This window comes from Dermacentor variabilis, chromosome 3 (genome assembly GCF_050947875.1).
Source record: "Dermacentor variabilis isolate Ectoservices chromosome 3, ASM5094787v1, whole genome shotgun sequence".
Classification (NCBI taxonomy): domain Eukaryota; kingdom Metazoa; phylum Arthropoda; class Arachnida; order Ixodida; family Ixodidae; genus Dermacentor; species Dermacentor variabilis.
Genome location: NC_134570.1, coordinates 63,336,320 through 63,348,519, shown reverse-complemented (window position 1 = coordinate 63,348,519; position 12,200 = coordinate 63,336,320). Strand labels below are relative to the sequence as shown.

General features: G+C 47.7%; 1 long non-coding RNA gene across 2 annotated transcripts; it reads right to left on the bottom strand.

Annotated features, from left to right (window-relative positions):
* Window positions 1-7,143: 7,143 nt before the first annotated feature.
* On the bottom strand, window positions 7,144-9,977 carry LOC142575758 (uncharacterized). Of its 2 annotated transcripts, XR_012826709.1 has the most exons (4): window positions 9,552-9,977; window positions 9,171-9,420; window positions 7,496-8,408; window positions 7,144-7,427 (listed from the first exon to the last, which is right to left on the bottom strand). It is a non-coding gene; the product is annotated as an uncharacterized LOC142575758 (long non-coding RNA). The 2 variants fall into 2 exon arrangements; XR_012826710.1 differs by lacking the exon at window positions 9,171-9,420 and having other exon boundaries at window positions 7,145-7,427.
* Window positions 9,978-12,200: the final 2,223 nt, after the last annotated feature.

The window sequence follows — 12,200 nt, the reverse complement described above, 5'->3', positions numbered from 1 at the left end:
TGTATCTTCGGCAGTGCTGCAAGTGCCATGGAGATAGGAGCGTTGAAGCGAAGTTCTGCACCGTGATACTAACGAGCAACGACACGGATCGCTTCGGTAGTCGTAGCGCAGCGGAGGCTCCATACATGCCTGGTGCTGGCACTTGGTGCACACGGTTTTCCTTTCTTGTCGGATTAGCCTGTGGCGCTTCGTAACCTACGAAGTGCTGCTTCAACATGCATCAGCATTTCTTACACGTCGCTGACTGCTCGCTTGCGATGGCGCCAACTAAGAATCTTAAACTGCTGCGCTATGTGGCGCAGAAAGGCAACGGCGTCGACAGGCGAACTTCGCTTTGGTGCAGCGAGGGACACGCGAGCGTGAAGCAGAACGCCATCGCGCGTTCCCGGCGCACGCTGAGAACTCGGCCGCTCGCATTCCTGAAGCTTAACGCGTCGCAACTCAACGCTCCCCAAGACACTACGGAGTCGGACAAAAAATGCTCGTATGTTACTCCTAAAGAGACAGATCTTCGACGTTAAAACAAGAGACGTTCGAGGCATCCTCGCCCTCGATCTCACGAAAGCATTCGATACCGTCTCGCATCGCTTCGTACTGGAGTCTGTTGCAGGCCTCGGCCTCGGCCAGAGATTTCAGGAGTACGTACGCTCCTTCCTGAAAGACGGAGAAGCCCGACTGCGAGTCTTAGAACTAAAGTCGGACCCTTACACGCTGGGCTCCGTCGGAACACCTCAAGGCTCAGTCATCTCTCCATTACTATTTAATATAGTGATGAAGGGACTCGCAGACAAACTACGAGACATCCCGAACGTAAACTGCGCTTTATACGCAGATGACATCACCATTTGGAGCCCGGGAGGCTCCTTGGCAGACATGGAGCACGCATTACAGTCTGCCCTAGATGCCACGGAAGACTACCTACTAGACACAGGCATGAAACTATCCTCCAAGAAATCGGAACTCTTACTATTTCGCAAGTCTTGCCAAGGAGTCCGCTACCTAACACCTCTAGACGAACTTCCGATGGCACTACACACAAGAGACGGACAACAGATTCCGCGAGTCGACCACATACGCATTCTTGGGCTTCTAATCGAAGCCACCGGATGCCACGGACACACTATCAAACATTTAACCGCCAAAACCGAAAACATGATCAGGCTCATCCACAGAGTCTCGGGGCGCAGAAAGGGTCTCTGCGAGGATAACCTTTTGCGCGTATACCACGCATTCCTTATGAGCCACATTAATTACGTCGCCTCTGCCCACAACTGGACGAAAATAGAAAAGACGAAACTAAACACACTCATCCGCAAGAGCATCAAACAGGTCTTGGGCATTCCGCAAAGAGCAAGTACATCAAAGGTTGACCAGCTAGGCATGCACAACAACATCGACGAAGTGATCGAGGCTCAGACTATGGCGCAAATACTACGCCTATCCTCGTCCAAAGCCGGTAGACTAATCCTAAACGAAGCTAATATCTCCCCATCTCCCTATTTCGAGCATGCGATTACCCTACCGAGCCAAATTAGAGACAACTACAAGGTCTCACCATTTCCTAGAAACGTCCACCCACAACACAACGTGGGCAGGCGCCGGGCCCGCGCCCGCGCGATTCTCGATCGCACCGACGCGGATCGTGAAGACACCGCATTTGTGGATGCGGCCCAGTACGGCAACACATCCACTTTCGCGATAGCAGTCGTGGATGGTAACGGAACCTTACGATCATCCGCATCGGTTAAAACGACCACCAGCACTAAAGCAGATTAGATAGCTGTAGCCATCGCCATGGCAAACCCCACATTTACTCATGTCCTCACGGACTCGCGTGCCGCAATTCGGGCCTACGAAAGCGGCAACGTATGTAAAGAAGTGGCGCACATACTACTAGCGAGCTCAAAGGAGAGTAAACGACGCCTCTCCTGGTTCCCCGCTCACATGGGGAAAGTCATTCACCCGCGGAAACCAAACCTCAATGAAACGGCCCACGACCGTGCGCGAGAACTTGCCCGCCGCGACGGTCCTACGGCCTCCGAGGGGCTGGACATTCAGTTTAATGACCCGCTACTCACTTATCACGAAATCACCTCATACTATCGAAAAGGCAGAATGAAATATCCGCTCCCGCACTCCAAACTCGAACGCGCGCAGGCGGCCGCGTTTCGAATGCTACAAACGGACTCGTATCCTTCACGAGGCTTACTGAGTCACTATAACTCAGACATCCCTGCAAATTGCCCAGACTGCCAAGAACTCTATTGCCCACTCTCGCACATGCTATGGCAATGTACCGCGTTACCAAAGGGCCCTCTCTCTAGTGAGCCCGAATGGGAAGAAGCCCTCAAAAGCCCGGACCTCAAACTCCAGCTCAAGGCCGTCCAGAGGGCCCAAGAACTGGCGGAGCGTCACCACGTTTCCGTCCCGACTTGGGCGTCGCCTACGGTTTCGGCCAGAGAAGCTCCCCGCATGGGATCTCTAACGGCTTAAAACTCCTCAGGACCTCACTGACGTTCTTGACTGACTGACTGACCGTCACCAAAGCCAGTCGGCCGCTGGACAGCGCGCTCGCCAACCACACATGAACACAGTCGCCGGCTGCGAGCTATCGGCTGCCCGGTCACCGGGCAACCGATAGCATTATTGCATAATATTTCGCATTATTGCATAAGATCTGCTGCCCGCTATCGCGGAGAGCCTATTTCTTAGGCGAACACCCCCTGGTCCGCTTCGGGCTCCGCGGCCCCAACCCACGGGCCGCCCTGCTTCTATCCTTGATCCCCCCGCTACCCCTTGGACGCCCTGAAAATCCTGCGCCGCCTGCGAGCGACATCCAAGTCCACCCGGAGATATTGGTAATCGGAACTTTTCAGCAACTGATATAGAAGTGAATATTTGTTAAAATCTGTATACAACTCAAGCCCTTAAAACGTGAAAGCGCGTCATTGTGTGAGTTACACACACATCTACAACCTCATTCACTTTTAAGGATGTAGATAATTTTGCAATGTAGGCGTGTGTGTAGTGCACACACACGGAGGCCTCAGGTGCCCTCCTGAGGCATCCGTTTGCCGTTTACATGTGCCCTCCTGGAGCAGTGCTTGTGAAAAATCCAATCTATCGTCGCGAAGAACAAACCGACCCGCGACTTATACAACACCAGTCAGAAATTAACTTGGCCCTTCAGACACAGCGAACACCAAAAGTGGCATCCGTGCCCACTGCCATACCGCGCGGGCAGCCAGAGGCGGGGCGTAAATTCGACCGCACTCCGCAATGCCGCCATGTCTAGGGGACAAACGCATGCAACGCGCGCTAAGAAACCTACGTAGTGCCTAGGCAGAGTCAAATATTCCAAGAGCAAAAGTCCCCAGATTTTCTCTTTCGCGGCCGCTCATACTCGCGCCTGCGCACAAACGACTGGCGATCCCTCACATGAACGTCTCGTGCGTCGGTGCGCGATACCCACAAGGCACGCCATCTTGTTTGGGCCTCAGGACGACGCGGAAGCAGGCGACAAATTCAAATCCTTTGTTCACAGCATTCAGTTCACGTTTTCCTTCACCTTTAGGATTTCGCTCTGATCAAGGAGGCAGATACAGAAACGGGTAAGTAAAAGAGCAAATAATCTTTCTCATTTCATTCATTAAATGTGACGGGAAGCAGTTGTAGGACTGCATGTTTAACCCTTTGCAAGAATCTCAAAACCACTTCGTAATGGCTTCTTGACTTCACATCCTTATTAAAAAAAAAAAACAATGCCTTATACCGACAGGCAAAATACGGGTCGTGCAATTATGTGTTGGTTCGTGTTTGTCGGCTTTTTTTTCTTAAGCTTGAAACTCGAGGAGGCCGTCAGTGCCTTGCATCAATACACAGAGAAGGTGGGACTTCATTCCGTCGGCTTCTGAATATGTTCGCGCGAGTTGATCCTGAAGAGTTCTCCAACCTTCACGAAGCTTGTTTAATGATTCCGAGGTACTCAGATAACATTTAAGCAATAAATTGAAGGATTCGCTGACAGAACAAAAACCATAAAGCTGACATCACATGATTTGCTACGGTTAAGTTCCGTATCACTACAGTTCAAACTTGGTTTGAGCGTCCTGTCATTGCAGCAACATAAAACATGGCACCCTAACGTCTGCTATGACTCACTATGAGCACTAGAACTACGACTCCCTATGAGCACTTGAACGAGACAGAAAGAAACGTGTCTTAGCAGGTATACGCCCTTCAGCTGCATCATGCAATCCACCCAACTGCGTTGAAAACGGAGCTCGAACTTGTTGGACTTCGACATTCGAACAAAATGGTTCTATTCTTCGCCATGATACTGCAGCAGGCTAATCTCTCATGCGCATTGAGTGTTGACTATAAAACGAATAAGAACCTACCTTTCGTCATTTCTGATTTGTAAGAACTTTCATGGCGTTTCACATCACTGAGAGTTATACGGAATGAGTTCTACTTGCGCTTGTATGGTCGTATTTGTCCGGGACGCACGGCGACGCATCGAAAGTCTCCATAGCCCCTCCCCCAGACAAAAACGAACGTCGTTTAGAAGCCTGATTCACACGACGGGCCTCATTCCACGAACGAGCATCGTGCGGCTCAGTGCTGCCCAATCACGCACTCCACAAAGACGCAGCAGAGATACAGGCTGCGGGAGGCTGCATGTCCGTTGCCGATTAGCCACGTCGTGCTTGATTGTCCGCCGATTTTGGTCCGTCGTGCGAATCCAGCTTTTGCTGACGCAGTTGCTGTAGCAGAACAGACTTGCACGTGACCTACCTGCGTGCACGCCGGCGCCACTGTCTGCTGCATTGTCTCGGTTTTCACGTATAGACGCTACGTCACGGCGCGAGCAGACGGCTCGGCTATTGTCGCCGCTCGCAAGAGTAGACGCTGCGTCATTGCGAAGCCGGCAGCAGTAACCATGGCAACATGTATGGCAAAAGGAAATTAGAAGTGGCCACTTCGACCGTGAGCAATTTTCTTTAATTTTCAACCCAATGGGAATTCAACAAGCATTGAGCTTTCATTTTGCACAACTATACAGCGTGATCGCTTTTAAGTATCACGAAATTATTTTTTTTATATTAGCTATGGCAGACAGCACAATCACAGTACTCCTCTGCGAGGATTATTCAAAAAGGTGGAAACTATTTGCACGAGAAATCGAAGCGCCTCATCAACTAATTGACAAGAATTCACGAATTAACTTTTTAATTAATCACTTTAAATCCCGTATTTCACTTTACGAATTCTAGCCGATGAGGTTGCAAGGCATAACCACTTAACATTAATTTTGAGGATGGTATGGGTTTCTTCAAACGCCCCATAACACTAGCGGTAAAAGTACGCTGTTCAACTTACTTTTTTAGTTAACAACACGCTATTTTATGCATGGTAGTGACTACAGTGACGGGGCCCGGCACTTTAACATCTGCACTACGGTGACGGGGCCCGGTACATTAACATCCACACTACGGTGACGGGGCCCGTCGCTTTAACAACAGCACTGCAGCGACGGGGCCGTCACGATATGGTATTGGGCATAGAGTTACTATACTGACTCTAGAGGACAAGCTACCCATAGGGCCCATGCATTGAAATCGGGAACCGCAAGAGCGCCGCCATGTTGCTACGCGCCGAGGTGTCCAGCTCCTGAGACGCTTGCTAGACTTGGTGACAGTAGTCAGTTTTAATCCGGCAACAGTAGCAGCGTAGCAGCATGGCGTCTCGCTTGTACTGTCGTGATGTGTGCGTGCAGCCGTGTGTTTGGGCTTTATAAGTTGGTTCTTCTATGTTGCGGGACGGTGCGGGTGTGGTCCATGTTGGCCGTACAGGTGGCAGTTATGCAACCGAGGGATGATCCTGTTGAAGTTTCCGGTGGTATGCGGTTTTCAGCGGTCACGCCTGTTGCAGGAGTGTCACTCGACGAGGTTACGAGCTCGAAGCTGTGGTCAGATTCCTCGTTGGCGTTCCGTAATTCTCTTCGCACGGGCGCGGTATGTTGCAAAAGCCGCTTTCGCGATATATCGTCGCGACGATAGATCGGGCTTTTTTATTATTATAAGCACTGATCCAGTTGGGGTAGGGCACATGTAACCTACAAACGGAAGTCTCAGGAGAGCACCTGAGATTATAATAAAGCAGGCGGCGCAGGAACTCCAGGGCACCCAAGGGACAGTGGGGAGATCAAAGCTCGAAGCAGAACGGTACGTAGGTTGGGGCCGCCGAGGCAGGTGTGTGCCAGGGAGTGTTCGCACGGACAGCTCCCCTGGCACGCGCAGCAGAGCCTCGCAAGGTCGAGATAACTTAAAGGCACCTGCGCCCATCATCTTTCTTTTGCCTCGGTGCAGTGTGCACGATTAAAGAGAATAATATGGAGGGCATCCGGTACAGTCGCGAATGCGTCATGACAAATGTAGCTCGCGTCGCCTGGCGTGTGCAGTAATATCAGAGTTGGTTGTGTGTGAACAAAGCATAATACGCTTTGTTACGGTACCTTAACGCAATGGGTCTAGAGGACGGCGTTGGTACATTTTTTCGTACCGCCCTAATCCTATACCCCCTACTACAAACACACACACACATACCCCCCTCTTTTTATGTATACATACAATTCCTTGCCATGACGGATCCATAGCCTCCTTTATTTTTGAAAAATAGAGGAGGCTATGGAACAATTGACCAGTTCAAGTTGTCAACTTGTCAGTAACTGTTATAGGAATCACTGTATTAAACACAATTCCACGATTGGATTGTTTACTTTCATTTTTTTGTTGTAACACTGAGGACTACATAGAACTTTATTTTGTATATGTGAGAGAAGTATGTGGATATCACGAGCTTAAGCCAATGTGCGATACACAGACAAAGCAGCTGCTACAACATGAACTGCATTGAGGGCCACACAACACATACGTAATTAAAGGTGCAAAATATAGGGGGAAGGTTCAAAATACGCTCTGTAGCACTGCAAAGTGTAACATATATTGTATGTGTACAATAAATGTTCAAAAATACAATGCATCAATGCCCCATTTGCCTTCAAGTTTATTATCAAGTTCAAGTTTACTGAAGTTTAGTATGAGCATATGTACAACAGGAATCTACTGACACACCCGCAGTCAAGGTGGCTGTTTAAGGTGTGCTGGCTGCCTCAGTGTAAGAAAAAGAAATTGGGTGAATGTCGACACCAGTGCCACTGCTTCTTGCCTCTGACCTGCACGTGCCTCCACGGCATCTTTGTGCACAAGTGTGCTGGCGTGGCGAAGGAGTCATCCAAGAGAAAGGGTATCGTTTACATGGAGAAGTGGCCGTTCACGTTGCCTGCCGCTTTCCCTCAAATGTTTCCTTGGCGACTAGGGTGACACACCCGCAGTCAAGGTGGCTGTTCGAGGTGTGCTGGCTGCCTAAACGAAAGAAAAAGAAAGAAATTAGATGAATGTCGATACCAGTGCTATTGCTTCTTGCCTCTTACCTGCATTTGCCTCCACGGCCTCTTGGCTTGCGGAGTCTGTATGAGGGAGCTGCTGTGACAAGGCGTAGGCATTGTCTAAGCAAAAAGAAAAGGCCATTCAAATGGGAAATTATTGAAATCAATGCAGTTATGTCTGCTTCTTGCACTCTTCTTGCCCAAAAATTTTCAAACATAGTGTCCAGTACACACCAGGACTTTGACTGCTTCTGCATTTTACCTGCAGGTGTTGCTGCGAGATCCTTAGTATGGCTGCGTGCAGCATTGTAACACTTGGTAGAGGCATTTGAAGTGGTAGCCAAAAATATAAAGAATCATCCTTGTCTGCACGAATGCTTTGAATTTCTAAATGCAGTGGTAACTATCACTATTAGTGCAAGGCCCCCCACAACTATGCGGCAAGTTCCATAGCTCGAAACTGAATTTTTCCTTTAGTGTTTCACAAGATGTCTGATATGTCCACATTAGATGTGATGTGTTTGTTTTTATTTATCCCACTGTGGAGAGAGCATCATTAAATAGCTTTTTTTTATTTTTGCTTGTCTTGTTTTTTGGTTTATTTCTGAATTTATCAAGCACCAGTCTCATGATGCTAAAATGACTTATGTAATGGCAATCAGCTTTTGTTTTGCAGAAAAACAACGCATTTCCTGACCCATTGTTTGACATCCCCTCACTTGCATAATTTTGCAGAATATTCTACCTATATTGACTTACTTGACCTCCACTAAAGAGTCTTGCATTTTCAAATATGACTCTTTCCTTAAAATCATTCGACACTTCTCATAATTTCTGTACCTTGGGCTTCGATACTCTGCATTCACCATTTTTGCTTGTTTCTGACTAAAAATGTCTTCTTTAATTTAGAGCTTAAATTTTACCTTTGGAACACACGGAAGGGCTTGCCATTGCATATCTGCATAAAAGGGAAGCATGTTTCATTAAACATTTGCAAAATCCAATTGAAGATTGATGAATGCTGCTTGCAGTGTGATACGACTGAATAAGCCATAAAAGTAACTCATCTCACTTGGTAAATTAAAGCACATATTAGTGTGATGTGCAAGATACGGTGGTGGGTTCTCTTGCTTATACAGCAAAATAATCGGTGCGCGAGAAAAAAATTATCTTTGCATACCCCTTGTACACACTGACTTAAGGAGAATGAGCTGGAGCTGTCCACATGATCACTTATTTTACCTGCGAGTATACTCAACAAAAGTGTGTCCCAGCTGCTCAGTGGTATTTGAGATTATGTCAGTATTGCATATGGTGCCTGTTGTCTCAAATAATTAATTTTGAAAATGCTCGCAGGGATCTGATGTGCATATCTTCAGTTTATGGATACATGTAAAAGACTCAGCATCAAGTGCAAGTGAACGTTCCCGCAGGCCCGGAGTCAATCATGCATATAGATTCGCTGCACAAATTTGTGACCAGAAAAGATATTCCATATGAAATGGCATGCAAGGAAGTGTTGAAAATATTGCACAGTTAATAAAACGCCTACGCTATTATTATGTGGGTTGATGCACTCGTTATGCAAAACGGAGGTGAGGCGTGCAGACAGGACACAAGAGTAGAGTATTTACAAGCAAACAACACGAGCGCCACCCACTTCTCTACTCTTGTGTCCTGTCTGCACGCCTCACCTCTGTTTTGCGTAATGAATCCTTACCAAGTAGCTGAGCTTTCTGCCGTTCTAAGTCTCGATGCACTCGATTTCGTCCGCATTAGGCACTCGCCTCTTGATCACTTCGTGGCACAGAAATACTCGGCATCAGGCTGTTTGTCTGCTGTGGCCTTTGTAGAAGCATGATTGTTCAAAGTGCAACAATTAAACAGATTCTTTGAGTTGCTTGCGGCTTCGCCAGTACAATTCCGGTGCACTGGTCCGCCTGTCCAGCAATTTCCTACTGAAGGGAAACCTGCAAATAAAAACACCGCTCCGCATGCAGAAAAATGCTCTGCTGTGACGCTTCTCAAACGATTGTGATGCACCACAAGAGCTGCCTACTCGCGTGATATTCTCAACAAGGAGATACATTTGTTTACTTACATGTGAAGGTATATGCCAGAGCACTTCGGGGCTTCGGTGGCACACAAGGCACGAGTGTGTGTGCCATAGCGTCCGATGTCGACGCGCGATCGCATGTCAAACCTAAACTGTACGAAACTACTACGCATCCAAAAAACAGATTCGAAACCGAAATTCGCGTCATCCTTTATTGCAAGAATGCGTACATCGTGATTTACATAAGTCGCGGACTTAGCGATCGCTTTCTGTAAACTTAATATTAACGTACCACCTTCATAAAGCCATCAGGTATGCGTTTTTAGATGAGAAAGCATAAGGTGACCTGTACTTGCTTTCAGCTCTTTCAATAGTAATTGCGCTGGCCACATTGACCAGTAGCAACAGGGCGGCGCCCTAGAGGTTCCCACTTTTCCGGCCCAGCTTTTCCTCTAGAGTTGTTCTACTAACTCTATGGTATTAGGGGCGAGGACGACTTACGGAGTCGCCATCTGTCGGAAGCGCCTCACATGCGTCGGCGCTAAATAAACATACTACGCGGCAGCCCTCCTGAGCAATTGTGCAAGTACTCTCGAAATGGCAGTATTTTACCTTTAAAATAATAATGTTGGACAAACAGAAAGCACAGAATGGTTTACAGACGCTATCTGCCTACTACGTACAGTAAGCTGGGACACTGCGCGCGGTCGCCGCGATCGATTCCCCCGAACTGTTTTGCGTGAAACGTAAGCAATCGCCGAGAAAACTATGTGAAGTATGTTCTTAAATGTAGCATAACAGAATGAAGCTGCAATGCAGCGATCGCGCGGGTTCGCGGTGACCGACTTCGCGTCTGCATGCATGTCCTCGCACGATGTTTCGCTTTCGCTCCGAGCACGTTTTCGCACCGTGCCTGAGCTTTATGCCGCAGCATATGAGCATTTGACAGTACGCAAGCAACCATTGTTGCATGGACACTATCGGAGCTGTTCAAAAATAATTTCGTTATAGCTAGGGTCTTCGACGCCTACGGCGACTTGTGATGTTCCGTCGCGATGATTCAGTCTTAATTTTCTTTTTCTTTTCTTCTAAAGTCTTGGAAGCTTCTAAAGTCTTGGACAATGAATGAATATTCATTGTCTGGCGTTACAGAAGCAGGAACATGTGCCGTGCCTTTTTAAATGTGTTTTTTAACGTTCCCCTTCCATTACAGTGAACTTTCTTTATTATAATCATCATAGGTGTTACAGTGCATACGCAAAAGATTGCGCCACTGGTGGTGGCCTTGCGCAGAACACGCGGGAGAGGAGCCTGGCGCGCGCCGTAGTTTGTTGTGTCGTATATCGTGCTTCTTTGTCTTATTCACGTTTTCAGAGCAAGATAGGCAACACCATTCGCACGTGTGGGGTGGCCAAAGCTTCAGGGAATGTCGAAGAAGAATTGTTGCAGGGTGGGGGGCTCAAATACCGGTGAAAACATGCCGGCGATACGGTTCTAATCATTCCCGGCAAAGCCTCATCAGCGGGAGCAACGGTAGCAAAAATGGATCGTCGCTTCGGAAGGAAATTTCTTGTTCTCATCCTTTCCTTCGTCTCGTCGGTGTTTTTTTCCACTCGATCATAGTTAGATGCGTGAGCAACGAAGGTCGTCTGCAGTGCAGCATGAGGTTTAAAGGCATTTCGCTGAAATTCGGAATGCTGTTTGCCGCTTATATGGTTTTCCGCTTCCTTACCGCGTTGCGCTAGCTAGGCAGCACGACTGCACGAGCGCATTGCGTTGTATGTTAAAGCTACTGAAGTATGCAAGAACTGAAATTGTTGGTTTCATGTGACGCGGTAAATCCTCGCACCAGCTGTCACGCACTTCATGTTTTTGCATCTATTTTATGCGTGGCTTAGCACATGCTCAACTGTTGCTAGTTGCTCCATGCATAACTCTTGTCGATTCTTTTGAGCTGCGAAGTTTTCACCCTGCCTTGTTTGTAAAAAGTATAAATCACGCTGTGTCTTATATCGGAATGCTACCAATTAAGGAAGTGCTTCTTTAACAGCTTTATTCTTTTCGCCCGAGGACATCTTAGATATTGTATGCGTTTTTGGAAATGTGTTTAGAAAATAGGTAGTTCAGGGCGAGAATCGCTATAGCTGCTGCATATGGTATTTTTGTTCCATTTCTCGCTGAAAAGCTCGCGTCCCGTTTGGGAAGTCATCACACCTCGATGCTGCCTGAGCAAACTTAACACGCCGAGTGATTTGTTTGTTTCACAACGTAGTCCCTTCTTGCATATGAGTTTTGCACTCAACTGAATTCTTATACTTACGCAGCAGACGACTAAACCGGGCCTTGCCGCCAGCGCTCATCTGCTTTGACTGGCGCTGCTCTGCCTTTAAATATATCATGTGGCACCTCTCTCTAGTAATATAAAAAAATACTGAAAAGTTAGTCAGTCTTTAGCTTTGTACGTTTCCAAGCAGCTCCCTTGGGGAATTTAAGATTGCACAAACTGCAGCGGGAACGGTAGTTCATCGGCGGTACAGCACTAACACGCGCTTTTATTAACCCGTGTGTTTGGTGACTTCGTTGGCTAGAGTACGCGTTTCCATCAATAAATTGGCAATTACTCTTCTTGAGGTGACTTCGACTGCACTTATTCGGCGATGTCACATGTATTCATCGGCAGAAAAATCACAACGA